The sequence below is a fragment of the Neophocaena asiaeorientalis genome, unplaced genomic scaffold, assembly GCF_003031525.2.
Source record: "Neophocaena asiaeorientalis asiaeorientalis breed wild unplaced genomic scaffold, Neophocaena_asiaeorientalis_V1.1 scaffold737, whole genome shotgun sequence".
Taxonomy (NCBI): domain Eukaryota; kingdom Metazoa; phylum Chordata; class Mammalia; order Artiodactyla; family Phocoenidae; genus Neophocaena; species Neophocaena asiaeorientalis.
The window spans coordinates 849,047-865,646 of record NW_020175012.1 but is presented as its reverse complement, the minus strand read 5'-3'; the positions used below and the strand labels follow the sequence as shown (position 1 = coordinate 865,646).

At 39.7% G+C, this 16,600-nt stretch overlaps 1 protein-coding gene across 3 annotated transcripts in view; it reads right to left on the bottom strand.

Annotated features, from left to right (window-relative positions):
* Positions 1-16,600, bottom strand: part of TRIM29 (tripartite motif containing 29) — a 58,375-nt gene that overhangs the window by 31,505 nt on the left and 10,270 nt on the right. Inside the window, exons 1-3 of one of the 3 annotated variants that reach the window (XM_024761916.1) lie at positions 2,054-2,142; positions 1,560-1,643; positions 1,123-1,140 (exon numbers count right to left, since the gene is read on the bottom strand). The exons of 1 other annotated variant lie outside the window; for it this stretch is intronic. The gene's annotated coding sequence lies outside the window, so the exon portion shown is untranslated. Of the gene's footprint in view, positions 1-1,122; positions 1,141-1,559; positions 1,644-2,053; positions 2,143-16,600 lie in introns of those variants that run through there. One more of the 3 variants, XM_024761915.1, reaches the window with a different exon arrangement.

Below are 16,600 nucleotides of genomic sequence, written 5' to 3'. Positions count from 1 at the left end.
TGGGATGGCTGCAGACCTGCCTTGTGGTAGGAAATGTGTTGGATAATCTCCGGCTTTCCTCCCAGCTGTTTGAATTCTAGAAACTAATTTCCCCAGAATTGTAAGATAGGAGGAAAGGAAAAAAACAAACAGGAGAGCAGAGACGGAACAGGTGTGGCAGGGCTGGTCCAGCATCGCTCGGCTGCCCTGCATGGACTGTCAGCCAGGGAGGCCTGGAGGGGATGAGGGGGTCGGTCAGCACAAGCCCCACAAAGTGAGGTGGGGGGGGTCGGCTACAGAGAAGCCTCTGCTTTGGGTTTGCTCCTAAGACCTCCAAGGTCACCTTCCTTCCCCATCCCTTCCACACAGCTTGAACGTGAACCTGCCCAGGTTCAGGCAGTGCTTACATCTCAGGAAGACATGAAGGAAAACAAGACGCACATCTCATTCTAAGGCTGCGACAAGTAGCTCTCTCTCCCAAGGAACACCTAGATCCAACCAGTTCCCTCCCAGAAGCAACCAGTTCCCTCCCAGAACCCTGAACTTCTTCCCCACCTTCATCATCAGGATAACAATACTAGTGACTAGTTTTTACCGAAGTCATACTCTCTGCCAGGCACATTACATAGATTATCCCCACTTTCACAACTCTCCCTGGTGCGTAGTACCAAGAAACAGAGGTCCAGAGAGGTGAAGCAATTTGCCCAAGTTCACACAGCAGAGCTGACACTCAGCTCTGTGCCACCCATCCATACCATACAAACTTTACTACTTACAAGTGAGATAGCATTATCCCCATCTCACTGATCAGGAAATTAAGACCAATTAAGACCAGGAAGTTGAGCAACTTGCCCTCCGTCACTCATCTGTTAACCAGTGATGGCATACATCCTAGCAGAACCCCCATTCTGCCACTCTCTCATCCCATGGTGGGGGAAGGGGGGAGTAAACCCTTGTGAAGCCCCCAGTGGGTGCCAGGCCAGGGTCACTCACCCATCTATCAGAGGGCTTGCAGAGAATAATACCAGTAAATAGCATTATTTTTTTTAATTATTATTATCTATGAAGCCTTCACCATGTAACAGGCACTAGGCCAAATCCTTAATATGAATTATCTGATTCAACCCCCCCCCATAATCTTACCAGGTGGGTACTGTCATTCTTCCCATGTTACGGTGGAGGAAATTGAGACACAGAGAGGTTAAGTAACTTGCCCAAGGTCACAAGGTTAATAAGTAGCAGAACTGAGTTTTGAATTCTTCGTAATCTGACTCCAGAGCTCTCCTTCTAATCCCTTAAACTATACTGCTAAATTTTTTTCTTCTGAGCCAAGCATGCTAACTGATTTTAGAGTCTAACGGCTACCTTTGTGATGTCACTAAAAATTCCTTCCATATCTTCCATGTTTTTCCAGCCTCCACTTCTGGGAAGTTCATCCACAGTCTGTCTCATCACCCCATGGCCGCCCTTGCCCCCATCCTGGCTCAGGGATGGAGGAGGCCCCTCCCCAGGAGGAGGCTCTGAGGTCAGAATCGGCTCTCCTGGCCCTGGCAAGGCCTGGCTTCTGTGTATGGCCTCACCTGTGGGTACAGCTGAGCCCAGAACCAGAGTCGGAACCTGAACGAGAATTGGAACCGGAACTGGAAGGGAAGCCAGAGCATTTCCTGAAAGGCAAAGAGGACAGAGGAGGCTGCCTGACCCCACAGAGGCACAAGGCGTGCGTCACATGGAAGGAGGCGAGGCCAGCTCGGCCTGAGTCACTGAGGGCTTCAGGGGGCGAGGACCGCTGAGGAAGAGCGGGGGCAGCTGCGGAGCACCCAGGCCCCTGCTTGACACCGCCCCACTCACGTCCTGTGCTGCTCAGGGGAGGCCGGCGCCAGCCACCTTGGAGTCCTGGCCCAGGCGGAAGCACCACCGCCCGGGGAGGGGCACCCGAGGAGGCTGGTTGGCAGCTCTGACCGGGGAGCAGGGGGGCCTCCAGTCCTCACGTGCGGGCTGGACCCCCCCTCACACCCAAAGTCTAACCAGACTGAACTTTCTGCAGCTCCCGGAAGGCCCTGCACGGAGCACTCACCCTGGGGCTGTTTCACACGCTGCTTCTTTGCCGCTCCACCCACTCTGGGTCTTCGCTTAGTTGGCGTTTCCTCCAAGAACTGCTTCTTGACACCCATCACCCCAATCCAGGCCGAGCGACCCCTCCCTTCCCGCTCCCCCCAACCCCCAACCCCCCTCCTCCGAGTTCCCTGGTGGCTGACCCGGTCACGCTCCCTGCCTTGTAACCTTCCGTTCCTCCCACCACCAGGCCAGCTCTACAGCCATCAGCGTCTCACTCGGTGCCCAGCACACAGTGGGGGCCTGATAAATATCTGTAGAGTTAACGGATGATTAAAACAGAACAAAAGAAAGAGCAGACTGTAGGCATCTTGTGGATCCTGCCCCGAAGCCCGCAGTTTCCGGAGCATCGCCAGGCACTCAGCTGGGGCTTGGCAAGAACAGATCAAGGTACAAGGGCTGAGATGTTGACGGCAGCCGGAAGGCAGTTACACCGAGGAGGTCGGAGTAGGGCAGGGCGGCTCCAGAAAGGAGATGAGCTGGGGTTTAGGGCTTGGGAAACTGGCTCAAATTTCCCTCCAAGGGCTTCCCTGGTGGCGCAGTGGTTGAGAGTCCGCCTGCCGATGCAGGGGACACGGGTTCGTGCCCCGGGCCGGGAAGATCCCACGTGCCGCGGAGAGGCTGGGCCCCTGAGCCATGGCCGCTGAGCCTGCGCGTTCGGAGCCTGTGCTCCGCCACGGGAGAGGCCACAACAGTGAGAGGCCCGTGTACCGCAAAAAAAAAAAAAAATTCCCTCAAATCTGACGCTTTTCAGGGAAGCCAAGTAGAGGAGACATTGTCAGGGCTATGGCAGCCTGTCCATCTGGTTAGAGTGCTGGCTCTCAGGCTGCAAGGCAAGCAGAGCAGCCTGGGAGACACAGGGTGGCCGAGCTTGCGGGCTGCAAGAGGAGAAAGCAAGAAGTAGCACCTTCCCTGACCTCCCCAAGCTGGCTGCTGCTGTGCGGCCACATCTTCAAGACACCGCCCTCACCCAGTCTGCAGCCACCAGAGCCCCAACGCAGCAGATCTGGAGGCATCAGTCGACAGAGGGCGATGGGCAGGCAGGGGAAGGGAGGGAGCTAGGCAGGTGGGAAATGAAAAAGAAAGCAGTGAGGTGGATGGACCTAGAGTCTGTCATACAGAGTGAAGTAAGTCAGAAAGAGAAAGACAAATACCGTATGCTAACACATATATATGGAGTCTAAGGGGAAAAAATGTCATGAAGAACCTAGGGGGTAAGACGGGAATAAAGACACAGACCTACTAGAGAATGGACTTGAGGAGATGGGGAGGGGGAAGGGTAAGCTGTGACAAAGTGAGAGAGTGGCATGGACATCTATACACTACCAAACGTAAAATAGATAGCTAGTGGGAAGCAGCCGCATAGCACAGGGAGATCAGCTTGGTGCTTTGTGACCACCTAGAGAGGTGAGATAGGGAGGGTGGGAGGGAGGGAGATGCAAGAGGGAGGAGATATGGGGACATATGTATATGTATAACTGATTCACTTTGTTATAAAGCAGAAACTAACACACCATTGTAAAGCAATTATACTCCAATAAAGATGTAAAAAAAGAAAGAAAAGAAAAAGAAAGCAGAGCGGCAAGAAGGACAAAACAGAACAAGAGTGCAGCAGACAGCAAGAACTAGAGTGAGTAAATGAGAGGGAGGGGAAGGCAGATCTGGTGGAGAAAGCTTGTGTCAAAACATACTTCCCAGACTCCAAAACCCTTTCCCCGGCACTGCTTCAATGAACGCACAACAGCTCCAGAAGGTATCATTATCCTGTTCTTTCCTTTTATTTTATTTTACTTTTTATTATGGAAAACTTCAAAAGTACACAGAGTAGACATAATGGTATAATTTAAATCCCTGTGCACACATCGCCTCGCTGTAACAATTATCTCACTGTGCCATTCTTCCTTTCACTATATTTTCACCCACTCAATTTTTATTATTTTTTGACATGACTACTTTTAGGAAAATTTACATACGTTAAAATGTACAAATATAGCTGTATAATGTTGATAAATGTTTATATCCAAGTAACCCGCATCCCTGTCATAATATGACATCACCATCTCACGGGCAAGTTCTCCATGTTCATTCCCAGTCAATCCCACCACCTACCTCCACCCCAAACTGATCTAATTGGTAGCTAACAATAGTTTTGCCTAATCTAGAACTTCACATAAGTGGAATCATACCTTATGTACTCCTGAGCGCGTTGCTCCTTTCTCACGGCATGTTATTTCTGAGACTCTTGTATCTTGATGCATACGTCAGTAGTTGGTTTCTTTTCCATTGCTGGCCAGTACTCCACTGTAGGAATGTGTCAGAATTTGTCTAGCGATTCTCCTGTTGATGAGCATTTGGGCTATTTCCAGTATGTTACTATTGTGAATAAAACCTCCATGAACATTTGTTTCTGTGGGCATATATTCTCACTTCTCTTGGATAAATACCTACGAGGGGAATTACCGAGTCAAAGAGTAGGTGTACAGGTGTATGTTTAAGCTTACGAGAAACCGTCAAACTCTTTTCCAGAGCGGTTGTACTGGTCTGCATTCCCACCAGCAACGTGTGTGTGTTCCGGTTGCTCTATGGTCTCGTCAACATTTGGTGGTTGTCAGGCTTTTAAAATTTAGCCATACTGGCTGGTATGTACCGCTTGTAATTTGCATTATTCTAATGATGTCAAGCAATGTTTCATGTGCTATTGGCATTCCTACGTCTTTTGTGAAGTATCTGTTCAAGCCTTTTGCCCATTTTCAATGGACTTGCTTGTCTTTTCATTATAGAATCATAGGAGTTCTTTGTTTATTCTTGTACTCACTCAGTCCTCTGTCGGTTATATGTTTTCTGAATATTTTCTCCAAATCGGTGGCCTGCCTATTAATTTTCTTAATGGTGTCCTCTTATCAGATTTATCAAGGCATAATTTAGATAAGATTCACCCGTTTTCAGTATACGATTCAAAGAATTTTGACAAATGTGTACAGTCATATAACCAGCATGAGAAGGGTAATCTAGAGTAGCTCCATCATTCTGAAAAGATCCCTTGTGCTCCTCTATAGCGAATCCCCCTAGGCTCTGGAAATCACTGACATGCTTCCTGGCACCATGGTTTCGCCTGTTCCAGAATTTCTACAAATTGAGTCTCTCGGTTTGTAATCTTTCCTGTCTGGCTTCTTTCACTTAGCATAACGTTTCTGAGATCCATTAACATCGTTGCCTATATAAATAATTCCTTTTTATCGATGAATAGTATTCCATTGTATGGACATTCTACAATTTATCCGTTTACCACTTGATGGACTTTTGGGTGTTTCTGTTTGCAGCTGTCATAGATAAAGTTGCTATGAGTATTTACATAAATGTCTTTATGTGTTTCTTTTTATTTCCCCTGGGAAAATGCTTAGGAGTGAGTTTGTTGAGTCATGTAATAAGAGGATGTTTAACTTTATAAGTAACTATCAAAATGTTTTTCAAAACTGCCATGCCATTTCTCATTCCCACCAACTCACACGACTTTCAGCTTCTCCTCACCCTGCCAACACGTGGTAAAATCAGTCTCCTGAAGTCCTAGCCATTCCACTGGTTGTTAAGTGGTATCTCAGTGTAATTTTAATTTGTGTTTATCTAGTGGCAAATGATGTTGAGCTTCTTTTCACATGTTCATTTGCTCTGTTTACCTTTATTGGTGAAATGTCTCTCCAAATCATTTGCTCACTTTTTAACCAGGTTATTTGTCTTTCTACTGAGTGGGAAGAGTTTTCCATGTATTTTCTGGATCTAAGTCCTTTATTAGATGTATGATTTGCAATATTTTCTCCCCCCATTGTGGCTTGCCTTTTCACTTTCTTAACAATGTCTTTTTTAAAAAGCAAAAGGTTTTCATTTTGATGAAGTCTAATATACTGATTTTTTTTTTCTCATTAGAGAGAGGTTGTGCTTTCTGTGTCCTATCTAAGAAATCTTGGCTAACTCAAGATCACAAAGATTTTAGGCCTTTTGCCCCACCATTTCAAGTTGTTGTTTATGGTGTGAGACAAGGGTCATTGTTTTTTCTTGTATATAGACATCCAATTATTCCAGCACCATTTGTTGAAAAGACTGCCATTTCCCTCATTGAATTAGCTTGGCACCTTTGTGAAAAGTCAATTAACTGTATATGTGTAAGTATTTCTCGACGCTCTATTCTGTTCCACTGATCCAAATCTCTATTCTACACCATAATACACTGTCTTAATAACTGTAACTTCATTGTAAGTCTTGAAATCAGGTAATAATTCTTCCAACCTTGTTCTTTGTTTTTCATAAAATTTTTTTAGCTATTATTGTCCTTTCCATTTCCACATGAATTTTAGAATCAGCTTGTGAAATTCTCAAAAAACCTGCTGGGATTTTGACTGGGAATACATTAGATCTATAGATTAATTTGGGGCAGAATTGAGATCTTAACAATATCAATGGTTCTGGTTCATGAACATGGCCTAAATGTTTCATGTTTTTATGCTATTATAAATGTTATTTTTAATGTAAATATCCAGTTGTTAGTTTCTAGTCTATAGAAATACAATTCATTTTGTATATTGAACTTGTATCTTGAAATCTTGCCAAACTTACTTATTAGTTCTAGTACCCTAGCTTTTCTGTAGATTCCTTAAGGTTCTCTAGATAGACAATCATGTTGACTGTAAACAAAGACAATATTGAATCTTCCCTTCAAAACAACAAGCCTTTTATTTCCTTTTCTTGAATTATTGCATTGCCTAGGATCGTCAGTACACTGTTGAATAGAAATATTTATAAAAGGGGGGTGGGCATGGGAAAAATGGGTGAAGGTGGCCAGGATGTCCAATTATAGTATTAATAAGTTCTGGGGATGTAATACACAGCATAGTAATTACAGTTAATAATAATGTATTGTATATTTGAAAGTTACTAAGAGAGTAGATCTTAAAATTCTCATCACAAGCAAAAAATGTAACTCTGTGAGTTGATGGATAAATTAACTCAATTTATTGTGGTGATCGTTTTGCAATATATACATCGAATCATTATGTCATACATCTTAAACTAGCACAATCTTATGTGCTAAGTATATCTCAATAAAACTGGAGGGGGGAATCATTTTTACAGATTTCCTTGCCTTGTTTCAGATCTGAGAGGGAAAACATTCAGTCTTTCACCACTAACTATGATGTTAGCTGTAGGTGATTTTTGTTTGTTTTCTTTTTTGTTTTTAAAAAAAAATTTTAAACATCTTTATTTAGGTTTTTTTATAGACATCCTTTCTTTTCAGGTTGTGTAAGTTCCCTTCTATTCCTAGTTTGCTAAAATTTTATCATGGGTCTATGTAGAATTTTGTCAAAAACTTCCTTTGCATCAATTGACACGATTGTATGTTGTTTCTTTTAAGACTGTTTAAATGATGCGTTAATTTTCTACTTAGTTTCCTACTGCTGCTTAAAAACAGTGGCTTAACAACAATACAGATTTATTATTTTACCAGTGTGGAGGTTTGAAGTTCAAAATGGATCCTACTGGGCTAAAGTCAAGATGTCAGCAGGGCTATCTTCCTTCTGGAGGCTCTAGGAGAGAATCCCACTCCATCTCAAAATCCTTAAATTAATCACATCTGCAAAATCTCTTAAGCTACAGAAAGCAGCATATTCACAGGTTCTGGGATTAAGAAATGGATATTCTGTCTATCACATATGATAAAGCATAGATTGACTTTTGAATATTAAAACAACCTTGAATTCCTGGGGAAAAGGCCATTTGGTCATGATTTGTTATCCTTTTTACATATTGCTGAAATTTCTTTGCCAAAATTTTGTTAAGTATTTCTGTATCTATGTTCTTGAGTGACGGTGGTTTGTAGTTTAAGGTTTTTATTTCTCCAATAATGTCTTTGTATGGTTTTGGTATCCAGGTAACGCTGGCCTCCTAAAGTAAGTTTGGAAATGCTCGTTCCTCTTTTATTTTCTATAAAAGTATTTATAGAATTGGTATTATCTTTACCTTAAATGTTTAGTAGAATCATCGGTATACCAGAACTGGCTCGTACTGGCTCACGATAGCCTACTGTTAAATTTTTAGGAATTTTGTGAACCGTTGTTAAACACAGCCATTATTTAAAATTAAATGAATTATATTAAAAACAAAGGTAATAAATCCTGAATGACCGTGCATCACTTCTTAATTATTTTTGCTACACTTTATTAGTAGCAGTGCTCTTGAGAACATTTACGACTATTTTATCCGTGTGGTGCTCTACTGTGCATCTCTCCCCAGCTCCATGATCAGTGACATCACATTGGTAACCTGAAATTGGTCATGGTGGGAATATTTACACCATGGAAACTGGCAAATGCTACAAACCAGGGAATTTTTTTCCCTTTGGAAAATCACAGGTGAAACATTTACCAGCACACCAATGGGTAGAATTCACTAGGGAAGCCATTCCTGGGGTTTTCTTTATAGAAAGGTTTTTTTTTTTTAACTATTAATTTATTTAATAGATATAGGGATAGTCAAATTATTTATTTCTTATTGTGTGACTTGTGTAGCTTGTGTTTCAAGGAATGTGTCCACTTCATCTAAGTTGCTGAATTTATTGGTATATAGTTGTTCATGATATTCCCTTAGGTTTTTAAATGTCTGTAGAATCTATAGAGATTTTCACTCCTGATATTGGTCATTTGGGTCTTCTCTCTTTTCTCCTGATCAGTCAGGCTAGAGTTTTATCAATTATGTTGATCTTTCTATGGTGTAAGGCCGAAAATTCAGGTCCAATATTATGTGCTGCCTTGACACCTAGTGAAATCAGGAGGGCCTCATCTGGCCCAACCTCAACTTCCTCTTCCCACTCTGTTCCCGTGAATGAGGTCCTCTAGCCAAACAACCCACCCTATCAAGAAGACCAGGTGCACTTCCTAGTTGTCCCTGAATAGTAATTTTCAGTTTCCTGACAGCTGGTGGAATTATTCAAACACACCAATCACATCCTAGGAATGATGGGGCACCTCAACCTCTTGGTACTACAAAGCTTGCCTCCCAACAGCCCCTGGTGTTCACTCTGTTCCCAAGCGCAACCCCTATGCAGCCCTGAATGGCATGCAGTATCCTCCTCCCCCTGACTGTGAGTATATGTGACTAATAAACTCCTGCCAGTTGCATCTGTCTGGTGTCAGGTGTTACGTGTTCCACCATTTTCCTAACTCATGGGCAAGAATCCCCGTCTCACCAACTGGGTGAATAGGGGGAAATCAAAACATTTTCCCAAGAATAAGCTTTAGGTTTCTTGGATTTTTTTCTTTTTATTTCAGGAATTTCTGCTCTCATTTTTCTTATTTCTTGCATTGGGTTTAAACTTTTTCTGCCCTGCCCCACTCTCTCCTTATGAGATTCCAATTACATGAATATTAGATTGCCTGACATTATTCTGCAGATCACTGAAGCTCTGTTCATTTTTTCCCCCAATAGTTTTCTCTCTGTGTTTCATTCTGTATGATTTGTATTGCTGGATCTTCAAGTTCATTACTCCTTTTTTCCACAGTGTCTAACCTGCATTTAGTTCCTTCCAAAGTATTTTTTATTTCAGATATTATATTTTCATCTGTAGAAGTTCCATCTGGGTCTTTTATATAATCCATTTTTCTCACATTACATTAGTTTTCCTCTACCTTCTTGAATCTATGAAGCATATTTATAATATGCTTTTAACACTCTTGTTTGTTCATTTTATTTTCTCTGTTTTTCTATTGGCCACTTTATCTCCTGATTATGAGTCATGTTTTTCTTAATTCATTTCATGCTTGGAAATTTTTATTAAATGCTGGGCATTGTAAATTTTATCTGCCGGGTGCTGAATTTTGTTGCATTCCTTTAAGTGCTGGACTTCATTCTGATGCACAGGTAAGTGATTTGTAATCAGTTGAAGCCTTTCAAGACTTGTGTCTAAGCTTCTTTAAAGTGGGTCCACAGCAACCTTTAGACCAGAATTGATTTAGCTCCACTCCTAAGGCAATACCTTTCTGAGCATTTAACCCAATGTCCCATGCATTATAAGTTTTCTCAACTCTGGCTGGTAAGAACACAAGTTCCAAGTTCTATGTGGGCTCTAGAAATTGTTTTGCCCACTCCGTTCTGGGAATCCTTTCCCTAGCTTTGGGTCATTTCCTCTCATACATTGTAAATCAATAACCAGTCAAAGACTCAAGGGACACCTCTGAAGATCTCCAGAGCTCTCTCTCCTCTGTAGCTCCCTCCTCTTTGGTACCCTGCCCTGCAAGTTTGGCTCCTTGGCTTCCCTGACCTCCAGTCACTTTCTCCTCAATTCAGTGAGATCACCAGGCACTGCTTGTCTTCTCTCTCCCTGTTCTGTGACCTAGAAAATGCCTCCAGGCAATAAAGTAAGGTATTTGAAGGGCTCACTTCATTTTTTCCATTCTCTCAAGGATCAGAGCCCCGTGCTATTATCTAATAACTGAAAAGCGTTGTTCCATATATTTTTTCCAATTTTCTACTTATTTAAGGTGACAGGGTAGATCTGGTCCCCATTACTCCATCATGATGTAAGCAGAAGTGTTCATTGATGAGCAAAAGTTGTCTTTTTTTTTTAAATTTTAATGAAGCCTACTTTATCATTTTTTTCTTTTTTGGTTATTGACTTTTTGGTCTTATTCAAGACCTCTCTGCCTACTTTTGGGTCTCAAAAATATTCTCTCCTATGCTTGCTTTAACAAAACACTTTGTAGTGTTAGCTGCTACATTTAGGTCTATGATCCAACTCTAATTTTTTGATATATGATATAAAGTTCAGGTGTCAAGGCTTATTCTTTCTGGATAAACATGTACAGTTGTTTCAGGACCATTTGTTGAAATATTTTCTTTTCTCCATAGAATTGCTTTGACACCTGTGTTCAAAATTAACTAACTGTGTGAGTGCAAGTCTATTTCTAGAATCTCTATTGTGTTTTGTTGATCAATCTGTCTGTCCTTATGTCAATACAACACTGTCTTGATTGCCGCAGCTTTTTAAAAAATATTTATTTATTTATTTATTTTTGGCTGCTTCAGGTCTTATTTGCAGCACATGGGATCTTCGCTGCAGCGTGTGGGATCTTTCATTGTGACATGCTGGCTCTTTGTTGCAGTACGCAGGCTTCTCTCTAGTTGTGGCTCACATGCTCAGTAGTTGCGGCACACGGGCTTAGTTGCCCCGCGGCATGTGGGATCTCAGTTCCCCACCAGGGGTGCAACCCACGTTCCCTGCATGGGAAGGCAGATTCTTAACCACTGGACCACCAGGAAAGTCCCTGCTGCAGCTTTATAATAAATCTTAATCTACCATAAACTCTTCATCTTTGTTTTTCTTTTTTAGGATTATTTTGGTCCTTTGAACTTCCATATATATTTTAGAATAGCCTATAAAATGCTATTAGCAAACCCTTCTAGGATTTTGAATGGAACTACATTAAATCTCCATATTAACTTGGCAAAAATTACATCTTATCAAGATTGAGTCTTTCAATTATAAATGTTATATAGCTCTCCATATATTTAGGTCTTTTTAAATTTCACTCAGGAATAGTTTGTAATTTTCAGTGCACAGTTCTTGCATATTTTTTGTTAAAGACGTTCCTAAGTATCTTGTTATTTATAACACTAAGTGGAAGTTTTCAAGTTGTTTGCTGCTTGTATGTAGAAATATAGTTTATGTGTATATATTGACCTTGTATCTAGCAACTTTGCTAAATTCATTCATTAGTTCTGGTAAGGTGTTTATCCACATAAACTATCTTGTCATCTGTGAAAACATTATTTTACTTCTTCTTTCCAAATATTTGTGTTTTTTATTTATTTTTCTTGCCTTGTTGCAGTGACTATGATCTTCAGTACAACGTTAAGTGGAAGTAATAAAAGTAGACATCCTGATCTTACAGGGAAAGTGTTCAGTCTTTCACTAATAAGGGTGATTTTAGCTGTAGGTTTTGTATAGTGCCCTTTATCAGACTGGGAAAGTCTCTTGTTTTCCTAGTTTTCTGAGAGTTTTTATCATGACTGAGTGGAATTTTGTCAAATGTTTTTTGTGCATTTGTTAAGATAATCATATGAATTTTCTCCTTTATTCTATAAACGAGGTGGATTATAATAACAGATTTACAAGTATGAAATGGATAAACCTCATATAGTCAGATATATGATCCTTTTAAAATATTGTTGGATTCAATTTGTGAATATTTGTTAAAGGTTTTTGTATATATGTTTATGCAAGATACCGGTCTATAATTTTCTTGTCTTTGTCAAATTTGGGCTCAAGGTTATGTTGGACCCATGAAAAGAACTGAGAAGTGTTCCTTCGTCTACATTTTCTGAAAGACCACAGGTACTATTTCTTCCTTACATATGTAATGAACTCAACAGTAAAACTACTTGGGCTTGGAATTTCCTTTGCAGAGCAGTTTTATATAACAAATTCAATGTACTGGATAGGTATAGGACTCTTTTGATTTTCTATTTCTTTTATGTCCGTTTTGGTCTGTTGGCTTTTCTCAAAGAATTTGCCTGTTGCATCTAGGTGGTCAAATTTATTGGCATAAAGTTGTTCATAATAGTCCCTTATTATCCTTTTGATGTCCTATAGGATCTGTGGGGATATTCCTCTATTATTCTAGATACTGGTACTTGATATTTTCTTGGTTAGTCTTGATAGAGGTTTATGAATGTTATTAATTTTTCCAGAAAAAACTTTTGGTTTCATTGTTTTTCTCTGTCATCTGTTTTCTATTTTATTGATTCTGCCCTTTATTATTTCCTTTCTTCTACTTATTTTCAGTTTAATTTTCTCCTCTCCAGTTTTTGAAGGTAAAAATTTAGGTGATTGATTTTAAGCCATTATTCTTAGCTAATAGAAGAAGTTATAACTGTAAAGTTTCTTCTAAATACCATGCTACAAATTTTGATATGTTGTATTTTCATTATTATTTAGTTCAAAATACTTTTAAATTTCCCTTTTAGTTTTTTCTTTGACCCACAAGTTATTTAAAACTGTATTTTTAAATTTTCAAATATTTGGAATTTTTCTAAATTTCTTATTGATTTTTAAATTAATCCCATTTTGGTCAGAAAACATCCTCAATCTTATTTCAGTCTTATGGAATTTACTGAGATGCTATTTTATCTAGCATATAATCCATCTTAGTGAATGCTCCATGGGCATTTGGGGGGAAAATGTGTATAGCAATTGTTATGGGTAGTATTCTATAAATGTCAATTCGACTGAGGGAGTCTATTGTGTCCTTCAGATCTTCTATATTCTAACTAAATTTTTGTCCAGTTGTTCTGAGAGAAGGGTGATAAAATTTGCAACTATGATTGTGAATTTGTCTATTTCTCTCTTTTCTTCTGTTAGTATTTGCTTCATGTATTTTGAAGCTCTGTTACTAGATTTAGTACAGATTATAAACAATTATTTTAAGTATTATTATATCTTAGTACAGATTTATAATTATTATGCTTTCTTAATGTTTTGACCATTTTATCATTATTAAATATTCCTTTTATTTCCAGTAATAATCTTTGACTTGAAGTGCATTTTGTCTGAGATTAATATAGTTACTCCAGCTTTCCTATGTGTTGTTTAAATGCTGCCTTAGAGATCTAATAGAAATAGAACCTACTGGAGATCTATAACAATATTTCTTTATCTATCCATGTTTTCTTATGTGTAAAAAGAAAAAGAGAGATGGATAGAGAGAGATTTATTTCAAGCAGTTGGTTGATGTGCTTGTGGGGGCTGGTAAGTCCGAAATCTGTAGGGTAGGGCAGGCTGGAAGGCTCGAAACTTTCAGACAGATGCTGAAGCTGTAGTTCATAGGCAAATTTTCTACTTTCTTTAGGAAACCTTAATTTTGCTCTTAAGGCCTTTCGACTGATTGGATGAAGCCCACCCAGATGACAGAGGATAATCTCCCTTACTTGAAGTCAACTCATTGTGGATGTTAATCACATCTACAAAATACCTTCACAGCAACACCTGGATTAGTGTTTAATTAAATAACTGGGTACTAATCAAATTGACACATAAAACTAATTATCACAAATGGTATATATTTTTCTATCCTTTTACTTTCACTTTGTCTCTTCGGGTTCAAAGTACACCTCTTAGAGTCAACACATATCTGGGTCCTGTCAGACCCAGTCAGACAATCTATACCTTTTCATTAAAATGTTTAATCCATCAATTTCATCAATAATTCATAAAACTACATTTGATGTAATTATTGATAAATTTGGGTTTAGGTCTGCCACTTCCTATTTGTTTTATATTGCTTTCATCTGTTTCCTTGTTCATTTGTTCTTCCTTTCCTGATTTGTTTGGAATTAATAAACTATTTTGTTGTGATTCCTCAATTAGTTTTATAGCTATATATTTTTCATCTGTAGGAGCTGTTCCAGGTATTATAATGTACATCCTCGACTTACCACGATCTACTCAGAGTTAATATTGTACTGCTTCATGTAAAATATAAGAATCTTGCCACAAGACCGTTCCATTTACACTTGCCATCATAGTTTTCACTGCATGTCCTATATATATTAATCTACATATGTAATAGACCCCTCACTACAGTGTTGTAATTTTTGCTTTAAATAGTCATGTCTTTTAAAGAATTGAAGAAAAGATAAAATATGTATAGTCTCTTATATTTACCCACATATTTATCATGTCTGATGATTTTCACTTTTCCTATAAATCTGAGTTAACATCTGGTATCATTTCCCTTCAGTCTGAAAATGTTCCTTTAACATTTTTTGTAGTGTTAAGTGTGATGGCTAATGAATTCACCTCGTTTTTCCTAAAATTAATTTATCTTCATTTTTGAAGATAATTTTGCTGAATATAGAATTCTGAAAAACAAAGATCAAAAAATTATTTTTAATTCTGAGTTCACAGGGATTTTTTTTTTCCTTTTTTTCTTTTGCATTTTGAAGATGCTGCTCAGTTGTGTCCTGGCTTCCATCATTGCTGTGAGGTTGGCCATCATTGTACCATTGTTCCTCTCTGGAAGCTTTCAGTATGTTCTCTGTACCTCTGCAGTTTGACCATCTGTGCCTAGGTGTGGTTTTCTATATGTTTACTTTGCTTGGGGTTCACCGGGCTTCTAAGATCTCTAAATTGATGTCTTTCACTAAATTTGTGAAGATTTGAGCTATTATTTCTTTAAATAATTTTCTTACCCATTCTGTCTCTCTCCTTTCCTTCCTGGGCTCCAGATACATTCATGTTAGATTGCTTGATGTTGTCCTACAGGACTCTGAGGTGCTCTTCATTTTTCTTTAGTATTTTTCCTCTTTGTCCTTCATATAGGATAACTTCTATTGGTCTGTGTACAAGTTCACTAACTCTATTTCCTGCCTTCTCCACTCTGCTGTAAGCCCACCCAGTAAACATTTTATTTCATTTTTTGTAACTTTCAGTTCTAGAATTTCCGTTTGGTTCTTTTATTATAGTATTTTTTTCTGCCAAGATCCCCTATCCGTTAATTCATAACCCAATTGTTTTCCTTTAAGTTTTCAAACATATTATACAAGGGCTTCCCTGGTGGTGCAGTGGTTAAGAATCTGCCTGCCAATGCAGGGGACACACGTTCGAGCCCTGGTCAGGGAAGATCCCACATGCTGTGGAGCAACTAAGCCTGCACACGAGCCACAACTACTGAGCCTGCATGCCACAACTACCGAAGCCCGAGCGCCTAGAGCCTGTGCTCCACAACAAGAGAAGCCACCGCAATGAGAAGCCCACGCACCGCAACAAAGAGTAGCCCCCGCTCTCAGCAACTAGAGAAAACCCGCGTGCGGCAGCGAAGACCCAATGCAGCCAAAAATTAAATAAATTAATAAATTAATTAATTTAAGAAAACATATTATAATAGCTGCTTTAAAATCATTGTCTACTAACTGCAACATCTGGATCATCTCAGGATGGGGGTTGTGGGTTGACTGACTGCTTTTTTAAATTGAAAATGGGTCATGTTTTCCTGTTTCTTTGAATGTCTACTGAGTTCTGATTAGATACTAGACATTATGAATGACATGGTATGGACTCTGGATTGTGTTGTATTTCTTTGAAGGGTAAATTTGATTCAAGCTGTCAGTTAACTTAGCTGGACCGAAACTCCAAACTCTGTCTCCGCTATGGTGAGTAACATCTGACATCTTTGCTCGGTTCCTTCAGCTTCTAGCCACTGCTTTTTTGCCAGGCTGCCTGGAATCTCCTTAATGCTTGACAGTTTAGCTTAATAACTTAAAATCAACAGAGAATACGAACAGATTTTCCATGTAGATTTGGGGGTTCACCCCCGCTACAGTTCCCTCCTTTTCAGGCCCCCCTCAGTTTTCTGGTTGCTCTGCCCTTACCGAATTAGTGAGGCTGCAGATTCTACACTAGATCCATGGGGGTATTAGAGTAGTCATTAGAAAATGGCTACAAACTCACTCCTTGCAGTTTACTTTT